General features: G+C 47.1%; 1 long non-coding RNA gene across 2 annotated transcripts; it reads right to left on the reverse strand.

Moving 5' to 3' along the window:
• Positions 1-1,871: 1,871 nt before the first annotated feature.
• Positions 1,872-8,963, reverse strand: LOC127020056 (uncharacterized). Of its 2 annotated transcripts, none has more exons than XR_007767007.1 (3): positions 8,914-8,963; positions 7,580-7,796; positions 1,872-1,932 (listed from the first exon to the last, which is right to left on the reverse strand). It is a non-coding gene; the product is annotated as an uncharacterized LOC127020056 (long non-coding RNA). The 2 variants fall into 2 exon arrangements; XR_007767008.1 differs by lacking the exon at positions 1,872-1,932 and adding an exon at positions 4,096-4,301.
• Between the last annotated feature and the right edge of the window lie 2,792 nt (positions 8,964-11,755).

The raw sequence follows: 11,755 nt of genomic DNA on the forward strand, positions 1-11,755 counted from the left end.
CCCTGCACCTCTACAGACAGAGCCCCAGGGTTTGGCTGGGCTCTGATCTCCAAAATGAGCATCTTTGCCCCAGAAACATGCTTTTGAGGGCTAGACTCATCCTGCCTCTTAATACGTCAGATGAACTGAAGCAAACCTCTTTGTACCCCCTTAGCCCCCGACCTGGGTGCCGTGAGCTGCCAGCATCTCACCGGGACTCTGCCCCGTTCTCCTGCTCCGTGGTGCGATGGGACAGATGCCATTGCCATGGCCTCGCCTGTGCCCTGCCAACCCGGCATGTGAATTTGGGTCCCCAAAAGCTTGCTGGAAAGGCAGTGGGGGGTGTCCTGGTTTCAGCTAGGACAGAGTTAATTTTCTTCCTAGTAGCTGGTATAGTGCAGTGGTTTGGATTTAGTAGGAAAATAATGTTGATAACACACTGACGTTTTCAGTTGTTGCTAAGTAGTGTTTATACTAAGTCAAGGATTTTTCAGCTTCTCATGCCCAGCCAGCAAGAAGGCTGGAGGGGCACAAGGAGCTGGGAGGGGACACCGCCAGGACAGCTGACCCAAACTGGCCAAAGGGATATTCCATACCATATGACATCATGCCCAGTATATAAACTGGGGGGAGTTGGCTGGGAGGGGCAGATCGCTGCTCGGGAACTAACTGGGCATCAGTCAGCGAGTGGTGAGCAATTGCACTGTGCATCACTTGTTTTGTATATTCTAATTCTTTTAGTAGTATTATTGTAATTTTATTATTATTTTTCTTCCTGTCTTATTAAATTGTCTTTATCCCAACCTGCGAGTTGGGTTTTTTTCTGATTCTCTCCCCCATCCCACTGGGTGGGGGGAGCGAGCGAGCGGCTGCGTGGTGCTTAGCTGCCGGCTGGGGTTAAACCACGACGGGGGAGGACAAGCAGGCTCACACACACCAGTGAGCCCAGTCTGCGTGGAGCTGGGGGCTGCGGCACTGCCAAGTTACTTGGACTAAGACCGCTGCATGCTTCATACCCATACAAAAAAAAAAAATGAAATACAGGGAGTAGCCAAAATCCTGGTGCTGCTCTGCATTGCCCTCTACGGGAGCCTGTTTTCTGCCTCGCTGCATGGGGAGCCCAGAAAACTGGGAGCCTGGAGGCAGAGCCTGTGCCAGGTCCCCCTGCATCCCCCAGGGCTTGGTGGCATGGCCACGGGAGGCAGAAATCACCCCCCTGTGTCACACAAGCAGTCTGCAGCAGACTGAGGCCCCAGCTTCCCAGCAAGGCGACTAGTGACAAAGTCACCCTTTCCCTTCACCTCTCCACGCTGCTGCGCATCCAACAAGGGCAGAGCAACATTTCAGCCTGGAACACCACGGGAGACTCACCACAGTTACAGGGAGAGCGTTGCACCAACTTTCACACCAAAGTGTGAACCGAACTCAGGTTTGGGTGACATGCAATGCTGGCTGCTTCTAGTGGCACATCCAGTGTCTTGGGCTGCAGATGTTCAACTGTTTTGCCTGATGCTCTTGCAGCAGGGACAGCGCTCACTGGGACAGCCTGGCTTTCTGCTCTAGAGCCCACCCAAGCCTTCATCTTCTCCATAGCAGAGACCCTGTGGAGATTTCTCTTTATCCTGAATAACCTTAGAGACAGTAATCCTACAAAATCACCCTTGTTCCACTCAGAGATGAGGTTCGTTTTATTCCTGAGCTTGGGAATCTGCTTCAGTTTTGCTCCATGAAAGGATGAACATATCTGCTCTGGAGATCTCCTCCAAAAATGGAGGTGCGTCGATGTGGCTGCTCGAGGATGCTCCAGCAATGGCTGAGCGCGGCTCCCCATGAGCCCAACCAGCTGCTGGTCTGGATTTGGCCCCAGTAACATTCAAAAGGATGATTTCTCACCTGTTCAGAAGAGAAGCCAGGGCCTGAAGGCAAGCATCCCACGCAGGCACTGGCGTTCCCCTAGAAGCACAACACATCATAATATTGCCATACATACTCTCAGCATCACCCAAACCAGGTTATTAAATAATATTAAACAATATCTCGTTTTCTAAATCAAAGTTCTGCTCAGGTCTGTGCCTGTGACCACTGCCCAGCGCAGGGGTTAGATAAGTTCCTCGGGGCTTACCACCCGCTCACACTTCCCACATCTCCCTTCTGAAACACAGACGCTTGTCCCAAACGAGCCAACTGATACCGTTTGCTGAAATAGCTCCAAAGACCTCTTTCTAGAAAGTTTCAGCCCGTCTGACAACCATCTCGGGAAGTTACAGCAATTCAACTCGGGTGCCCGTCGTTCAGGAGCTGTGGTCGGTGCCCTGTGCACAGCCCAGCTTTTCACCATCACCTTTCACTGTTTTGCTGGGCACTTCCAAGAAAAGTCTGGCTCAGCCTTCCCTATAAACTCTTAAACAGGGAGAGACAGCAACTAGACCCCCCTCACCTCCTCTGTTCCGGGTTGAGCAGATGCAGCTCCCTCGACCTCTCCTTGCACATTCTCCGTACCCTTGCTGGTGGCCCTCCATAACCATCCTGGTGGCCCTCCACTATGCCTTCTCTGGTTTTCCAATGTCTTTCTTATACTGGGAGCCCAAAGCTGGACGCAGCAGCCAGCTATGGCCTCCTAAGTGCCAAGACAAGGGGAGCAAACCCTTCCTCACCCCACGGTGCTCAGTTTTGAGTAAGACCTCTGGAAGACCAGTCTGAACATTCACAAATACGGGAAGAAACGTGCCTGGATTTGCTCCCTTCATACACTAATCCCTTTAGGCATCCTACTTGCTGCTGTTAACTGCCAACATGTATATCTTTTGGTATTTACTGAAAGCTCGTGTCTTTTTTAGAATTATGTTGATATGGTAGAAAACTCGTTTGTTCCTTTTGAGCAACAGAGAAGTTATAAAATCATCCTTTCTTAGTTATTTTACCAAAAATCAATAGCTGTCACTTGGGAAACAGTAAACCATTTATACCTTACATGCATATGGGCAGAAAAGAAGTGAAGCTTATATCACTTTGCTATAAACAGAGGGACCCAGAGTTATATCTCTCAAAGGCGAGCTTGTCAGTCAATTCAGAGGAAGGCAGGGCCATAGGCACTAACGCACAGAGGAAAAAATACCAGAGGAAGGAATGCAAGGAGCTGAATTGTGCCAAATTACAAGCAATTGTAAAGCAATATATTTGTGCTAAAAGGTTTCCATATTTGTATTTCTAATACTTGCAATGTCCATACAGCAGATAAGATAGAGCAAGTGTAATGCCTAAAAAGGCAGCCATCGTATCTGCAATATAAGAACAGTTTACTTTTATATGCCTAGTTCTACTTTGTTAAGCTTTTTGCAGCTTCCCAGCTTGTGAAAGCATTACTCCCTGCAAACACATGTGCATTATTATAGCCTTCCTCCGATTTAATTTAGTCAGCCTTTGCAATATTAATTTATACATCGTAATATCAGGACTTCGGGGAACTAACTGATTCTAAGTGTTTTCTGCATTGGCCAGCCTTCATTTTTTTTTTTTTTTTTTTACGAGAGGCTGTTAACTGAAGATATGATGTTGTCGGTACAGCGTAGAGGGAGATGGTTTAGTTGGGGGTGCTTCTAAATCTGCCTTTACATCACGAAGGCTTTTTGTGCCGGTGTAATCAGAGTGCAAACACCATGAGACCTTGGGGGCCTCACTTGGCAAAAACACTTTCTAAAAATCTCCTCTCATTAGAAACAGCTCTGTTTCCTCTGACCACAGCCAGTGTAAACTACTAGTTTACATGCTACAGGTTATATTTCAGCCACCGAGATTCAGGCTGTGTCAATCCTGCGGCCCCTGCAAGGCAAAAACCCCCCACCAAGCAGAGCCCATCAGCAATTTGCAGGCTGCTCGCACATGAGCGGGGTGGTCCAGAGCAAATCCACCCAGGTCCTACCCACTGCTGCAAGCCTGGTTTTGCTGAACCCCACAGAGCTCCCAGCCCCTAAAAAAGAGAAACGCTGGAGAATGGTAGAACTCCAGACAAGTGGTTGCTGTGCCTCTAAGAAAAAAAAGGGGGGTTTGTAACACAACAAACGTTCGTAAATGCTCTGTTAGCACAGGTTGATCTGCCCCGTGTTGATCCCTGCCCTCCTCGTGCTCTGCTCAATGGGGACAGAGCGGCTGATGCCATCCCCTGAACCACAGCAGAAGGAAAACACTGCCTGCGCCACAGGGTGAGCCGGTGTGCCCGATCCCACCGCTGTCATTGCGAGAAGGTGGATCCAAACACGCAGCAGGGCCAGGAGCTGGGCGCTGAGCAGGGATGGATGCACGTCTGGAGTACGTGCATTAGGAACCTACAGAAAAAGTCCGTCAGAAAATCATGCTTGATTTTATTACCATTTTGTGGACAGCCAGCAACAAGAGCTTTCTATATTCATGAATTCATCAGATTCATATTTCAAAAATAATAAATGTTGTTGTTATTATTATTATTGGAATGAATGTCTCTATTATGTACTGAGTGATTCTAACTACTTACTGCCTCCAGCACAGGAACCACCTAAAGAATAATACAAGCAAATAATATTTCTGTAGTGTTTGCTACAGGGTTGTGTTAGGGTTTTTTTTTAGTGAGAAAGGTATTAACCAGAACAGCAGCAACAATCATAACAGAAAAAAGTCATTATAAGGTTGTGTATAACACTACCAGTTTTTTTCAGGTAAATTTAGTTTGGGGCACATGACTCACGCTTCTGTGAGATTTTTCTTGATTTCTTGGAGCTCTGCCTCTAATAACAGCTTCACACTTTCTGCCTGCTTTAGCCTACGTACAGAGGAAGGAAAGCAAAACAAATCTGGGCAGAATGACTTCCTGATCCAAAGATTGCGGAGGAGGACGACGAGGCCGCTCGCTTCAAACCCCTTATCGACACCTATGAGCCTGTTTGTTCCCATGGCCCGCGTGTGCCTCCTCGGCTGGTGTACTTTGGAGGTGGGGCCGTCCCTGCTCGTGGGCACCTTCGGTACTGTAGCTTTTATTCTCACAGTCTCGCCCATAAAATGCCGGGCGTTGACGAAGAGCAGAGGAGATGAACCAACTGACCGTAAATTTGCAAGCTAAATCTAGATAACTAGTGGATAGAGTAGATCAGCTGGGATAGACGGCTTTCCTCCAGCTAGCCAACAGCCTGGGGGGGATGGAAAAAAAGGCAGAAGGGGCTGCAGAGCTGCCTGGGAGGCACTCCAGCGACTATGCTAGCATGGACCGGTCTCCCCTGCCATCACAGGAGGGTTTATGGTCGAAGTAATGAGTCCCTCTTCACCCTAGTTATTTCCTCCCCATGGTGATGAGCAAGTCCCCTCACTGCCTCCGTCAGGCTCCATCCTGACCTCCCTTTTCACATGATCAACAGGGTGCCTCTATCCAAAGAGCTGCCGTGGCATTGTAATATAGAAAATTAGCAAAACACAAGGTTTTCCAAGAGGCCCAGTCTAGTAGTCAGCATATTTTGATGAGTCCAACAGGATGGATTCAAAAAAGACGGGATCCCACCATGCCAAAACGTAACATTTGGTTGAGCATCTGCCAAAATAAAACCAGCAGACTGCTGGGAAGGCTGCACATTCCAGGGTTTGGGGTTTTTTTAGGCATGCACAAAGGCAAAGAGGATCACTGTGAGCATCTTCAGCTCCCCAGCCTACGTGAGCAAGTACCCATCGATAGCTGGGTCAGCTGGAGGGGACATTTATTACAAGTGCTAGGCAAAATTTAAACTTATGGCCCGAGTGTGATGGCAAGTTGCTCTGCTGCCACACTATAATAATCTCAGTATACGCCTATCCAGAATTCAAGTTTTTTCCCTCCAAAAATCTGGAATAATTCTGCAATTATACGGACCCTTGGTCTATTGCAACAGAGTGGAGGAACCAGTCACTTCCATGCTACCTTCGTTTCAGTCATGCCATGTCATTATCTGATGAGAAAAATTAGAATTACATTTTGGTGGCTAAAATTCATAGGGAACTTACCCTCATTAACTCTGCTGACCACTTGTGCATCCATGACAGAGACAGTGTGACACCTTCCCACGAGCAACACTCTGCACTGGCATTTTTAGAAGAGGACCTCTTTCTTCTCTCCCATGGGTAAGAATAATTTTTGCAATTACTTGGGAGTTGCAGAGGTGTCTCTGAGCCATGAAAATCTATCCTGCATGGACTACTTGCAGCCATCCCTTCTTGCCTTCTGCCCCCACTCTTTGGAAATTTGTACTCATATGAGGGACTGAGATAGGCTCCAGATCTTAAGGGGGCTTGTAAGAAAGATGGGGATAGACTTTTTAACAGGGCTTATAGCAGTAGGACAAGGGGTAATGGTTTTAAACTGAAAGAGGGTAGATTCAGACTAGATATAAGGAAGAAATTTTTTCATTGAGGGTGGTGAAACACTGGCACAGGTTGCCCAGAGAGGTTGTAGATGCCCCATCCCTGGAAACGTTCAAGGTCAGGTTGGACAGGGCTCTGAGCAACCTGATCTAGTCAAAGATGTCCCGGCTCATTGCAGGAGGGTTGGACTAGATGACCTTTAAAGGTCCCTTTCAACCCACATCCTATGATTTCCAGAGCAGGGAGAGTGGACGGAGAGATGACAGGGATGGACAAAAATGTCAGGACAGCAGAAAGATACGTCTTCAAAGTGAGGGGAAGGCTAGAGCCAGACTGAGCGTGACCATGCACATGTAAGGGGAAAAAAAAAATCATTGAAAGTTTCCCTAGTGAAATATATAAATGTAGGCAGAAAGGGGGACAGCCAGCCAGCAAAAGCAGAACCAGGCTAAAGGGTAATCAAAGCATTCCCTCCAAATTAAACAGATAACTAGTTTTTGATGGGAAAGGTGATGTGCATTAGGGAGTGAAGACAGACAGCTACCTGGAATAAGAGGTGGGGAATGAAAGCAGCCACATCTGCGGTGAAAGCAGGACCCAGGAGGGGACCCAGATGAAGCCTGAGGGGTTGGGGAAATCTCCACCCCATTTGGGGAGAAGCGGCACATGGCGTGCAGAGGGGAGAGCAGAGATTTCTAATGAGTTTTGCGGGTCAAATGGCACTGATTGAGCCCCACAAGCAAATGGATTATAAGGAAAGTAAAGGAAGATAAGGAAAATGAAAAGCATGAACTAGCCAGCTACGGATGTGTTAACCCGTTTATAGTTATACACAAGATTGTAGGACAAATTCTGAAGGAAACATTAATTAAAGGCACCGAGAAAAATGAGATAAAGTGCAACACAGGTTTACCAAAGGCAGTTTGTGCCAGACTGTGCTGACATCTTCCTTTGATAAGATAATTGGTTTTCCAGACAAGGGAAATTTGGTAGATCTAATCTATCTAGAGTTCAATAAAGCATTTGATATGGTGCCGCATGGGAAATTATTAGTGAAGCTTGAGAAAATGAGAATTAACAGAAGAACTCTGAAGTGGAGACTGGCGCAGCGACAGCAGCAGGATTGTCACAGGGGAAACTGGACCGGCGAGAGGTGGGTGTCCAAAAACCCTGTCTTGAGACTGATCCTGGTAAAGGCCCTCCATCTCTAAGGCTGGGAGCAGACTGGTGAAGTTTGCTTACTTACCTGGATTTTCTGCAGTGGGACTCACATGCGCTCGGAGCTCGCGACCTTGAATGCTGTGGATGGGAGCATCACTGCAGACTTTGTAGGGATGCACCTGCACCATGAGATGGCAATATTGTTCCACCAAAGAGCATGCTTCTCCTCTCATCTTCCAGCTCTAGCTTGCACTGTCTGGACACATTTCAGTACGTACTCCAAGAAATATCAGTGATTGGAACTGTGAAACAACAATGATGGTGGAAGCTAAATCAGTCCCCGCATGGCCCAAGCAACGTGGCTCTGGACAATCAGCCTTCGTGTCTCAAGACTGAAAAGGCGCAGGTAACGTGGGAAGGGACCATGTTTAAATACGTCAGATGAGAAACAAGGCATCGCTATCTTCACCGCAGATCCAGTCCAAATAACCTTTCCCAGTATACAAAAAAACCCACCAAACCAAAACCAGGCAATGTTGCTCAGGGTAAGTGCGAACGCGTACGCATGTGTGCATGGCAGAGAAAGAGGGAGAGGAGGAGACAATTTTATATAGAAATAAAATCTGCTTCTCCTTTCCCTCTATTTTTAGCTTAAATTACACCCAAATGCCATCTGATCAATTCAGCTGAAATGAGCCCTTAATCCTAATAAGTCTTGAACACCTTTTTAAACCTTGGGAAACAGCAGGGAATATGTTTGCGTTAAGTATTAACGCCTTGATTCAAATATTCTTTGGCGTGTATCTAACTTACATAAGCATAAAATGCTCCCATTAATATTAAACAAGAAATTGGAGAGTGCCAAAGAAATGCTTTGGGCTGCTTTTTCTCCCCGTGCATCGTGTCTGATCACTCCAGCTCCTTCCTCAAATGGGAAGGGATGGAAGGTACATTAAATCTTTATGAATTCACCAGTTAAGGCAGCAGTGGGTTGCTCTGCCTGGGCTGAGCTAAATACACCTCATTCGGGTCCTTTCTGTGTACTAGAGATGTTTTAATCCAACGTAAAGCAGAGAAGATCAAGCAAACAAGAGGCTTCTGAAGACACCTAATAGGAAAACAGCTGATGCTAAGTTTCACCAGTGCTACAACAGATTTAGTCAAGGATAGGACTCACGATTTTCTTTAATTCTTTGAAAAAAGCTTGGAGCTCATTATTCCTCAAACCTAGAACAATTTTATCAGTTTTAATAAGTCTTTAGGGGGACTTTTAAATATTGAATTTGCCAAAGGATGCTGTTTCAGAGAAATGTGGGCATTAGCAGTCCACTGTAACCCTTCATTCAGTCATTAGCCATTATGGTGCCTCCTGAATATTGAAATTCATGCATTATTATTGCTACTTTCTAGATTTCTTACCTTTTTTTTTTTTAGTATCGGTGCAATCACTTCTTTGCCATCGGTAGCCTACACAATAAAACTGTTTCCTTCTCCCTCTACATTTTACAGCTACTCAGGAATTTCTTTAGGTCATCTATCACTAAGTTATGGGTTAGAGCTGCAAGAGAAGAAGGGCTGGTAGGCAGAATCTCTTTTTATACTGGTCTTGCACAAGCCTTGCCCCAGCTGCTCCAAATTCGTGTGGACCCAGCAGTGTAAATCAAGATGTATTCATTTGAATGCAGCTGTGATTATTTTTCCCAGCTGAGTGTTTGATGGGGGCAAGGGTTTTTTTTCTGGTAAGCTGCTCATCACCCTTTGGGCTCATCAGTAGACCTGGTGTTGAGAGCGTTTGTGGTGTGTGAGCTTCCCTGGTCCTGACGGGAGAGGAAAGGTGTGGAGGAATCCTGAAGGTGGTAGCATTTCCATTGCTAACCAAGAGCAAATTTACTGTCAGCAGCAGGGAGAGCATCTGAAAAAAAAGGATGGTGCCGGAGGTGCCCCCATGGAGATGGGGTCAGCTGTAGCAGGGAAGGTGATGGGAGGAACCAACCAAGTGTGCCCTTGCAAGTGGGTGTGAGGACGGGGATGAAATGAGCAGTGCAAAACTGCCTGTACTGGGAAATAAAGCGGTGAGAAGAGAATAGAAGTTATTGTTGCAGCCTGCTTTGCAGCTCAGTGCTCGAAGGTGTAGGTCAGCTGGGTGGGAGACCATGCTCAGGTCTCCAGCTCAGCTCTCTTCTAAGAAGACTGAATATAACCCATAGGGAGTGCACGTTACCCTGCGTGTTCACCTCCAAAGCAGGGCGGAGGTAAAACTTTTGCACGATCTTAGTTTCTAAGGGATCCATGGAAATGGGGCTCCCCTCCTGGGATCCACCCGAAAGGCCACACCGATCTCACACCCTTGAGCAATGTGAGTCTGAGTACTCGGTCTCCACCTTCTACACATTCTCCTGTAGGACCAAACACTGGCTTTGTAAATCCTTTGGAGCTCCATCCTGCGGCACCTCCTTACACCCGGAGCACTGTGTAGATCCCGAACGTGGTTGTGCAGATATCCCTCCTCTTGTCAGCATTTTCCTTACCGGAGCCCTGCAACAACTGAACAGTTGTAGAGCTACCCTCCTATTTAGCTATAAATAAAAGGATCAAGGTCTTGACCTCTGGAAGCTCACTGTGACCCCATCATCGTGCAGCCATGCCCAAAACACTGTATTAAACTGACAGGGAACATAAATCTGGGAGGAAGTAATGAAGACCCCTAGGGCCACCGTTCTCCATAGCTGTCTTGTTAACATGATCTAGGAAAGACAGGGGGCCCTTAAAAAAAAAAAAAAAAGCAGCAATAAGAAGTGACTCATCAAAGTCAGGGAGAGACAGGATATTGTCAAGGAGGTGTTACAGCGCTGGATGAAGTATTGCAGAGCATTGCACTCACAACCGAGCATCGCTGCCAAGGGAACTGGGGGGGCAGTTATCCCTCCAAAACTTCAGTGACCTTCATGGCCCATCCAAAATCAGCATCATCGTTAAAGGCAATGAAAGGTCGCATTCTGTGACCCATCCCTCTTCTCACTGTCAAAAGCAGAGTAGACGTGAAAGCCCTTTTTTTTTTTTGTGTCTTCATGCCAGTAGGGACTGAACAGCTTGCGGACGGTGTGATTATTAGGGTTTCTCACTCCTTTAAAAGGCCCAAGATCAATATTTTACGAGAGGCAAGAGGACTTTCAAAGGCACCCAAGGTGACAGGAGCAGAGGGCTGAGGTGTGAAAAGCTGCCTAGGGGATTTGTACACCCAGTGCTGGTTGAAGTGGTTGGAAATCCGGAATCGAACACAATAGGCGGCATAGACATCACAGCTCGCGCTGCCTTCCTAAATACTCAGGGGTTGGTACCCTCAGGGGCAATGAGAAAGGGCATGGGTTCTTCTCTTGGTAAAATTAGCCTCTGCCAAGTCCAAGATCCTGAAGCTGGAGATGAGACTCAACGTCTTTCGGTGAGGAAGGTGGCAATGCCAATGGTTTTGGGTTCAACTGTCACCTCTGCGATGGCTGATGGCTGATGGCCGAGCCTGGCATGCCCAGGCAATTGTCCAGGTGGGGACGGTTTGGTCAGGAAGCCTTGGTGGCCAGAGCCATCCGCCTGTGGATGACAGCAAACCAGAATTAGATGCAGCAGTGAGTCTCAGGTCCCCAAACTTGCACGTCCTTGCTCTCGACCTTTCAAAATGACTGGCAGATGGATGGCAAAATTGCATGGGACAACAGAGAGTCAGGTAATGATTTTAAAACTGTTTCCAAGCCTGCTGCTTCATCACAGTTCTCAGATGCTACAGGACAGAATTACACTGGCTTTCCAGGTACTGCAGGCACTGATTTCCCCTAAAATTGTATTTTGGCCGCTCACAATGCCGTCGCTGTCCCAGCTGCCATTGGGGATCCCAATGGCACCAGGAATCAGGTGGGTTCCCATTGTGTTCATCTGTCAGCCAGGACAACCATGCCAAGAATGGATTAAACCTCGACACCAGAGACCTCGGGAGCCCTGGTACCAGCCTGTGTCCCTTTCTAATCCTATTCTCTATTAATTTGTTATCCCATTAACACCTTGCACATTTCTTTCTCTCACCGCTATGCTATCCTGAGAGACTTCTGGGGACCTTGTAATATGGTATTTTGTCGTTAAGAGTGTAAGCCAGCAAACTCTTCTCATCTTAGCCTAGAAATCCCTTGATAGAAAGAAAGAAAACTGCTGCTTTGTTTCTTTCAATCAATACTATCCATTAAGATCTGTGTCTAACAGCTCCGAGTCCAAGCGA

Source organism: Gymnogyps californianus, chromosome 10 (assembly GCF_018139145.2).
Source record: "Gymnogyps californianus isolate 813 chromosome 10, ASM1813914v2, whole genome shotgun sequence".
Lineage (NCBI taxonomy): Eukaryota > Metazoa > Chordata > Aves > Accipitriformes > Cathartidae > Gymnogyps > Gymnogyps californianus.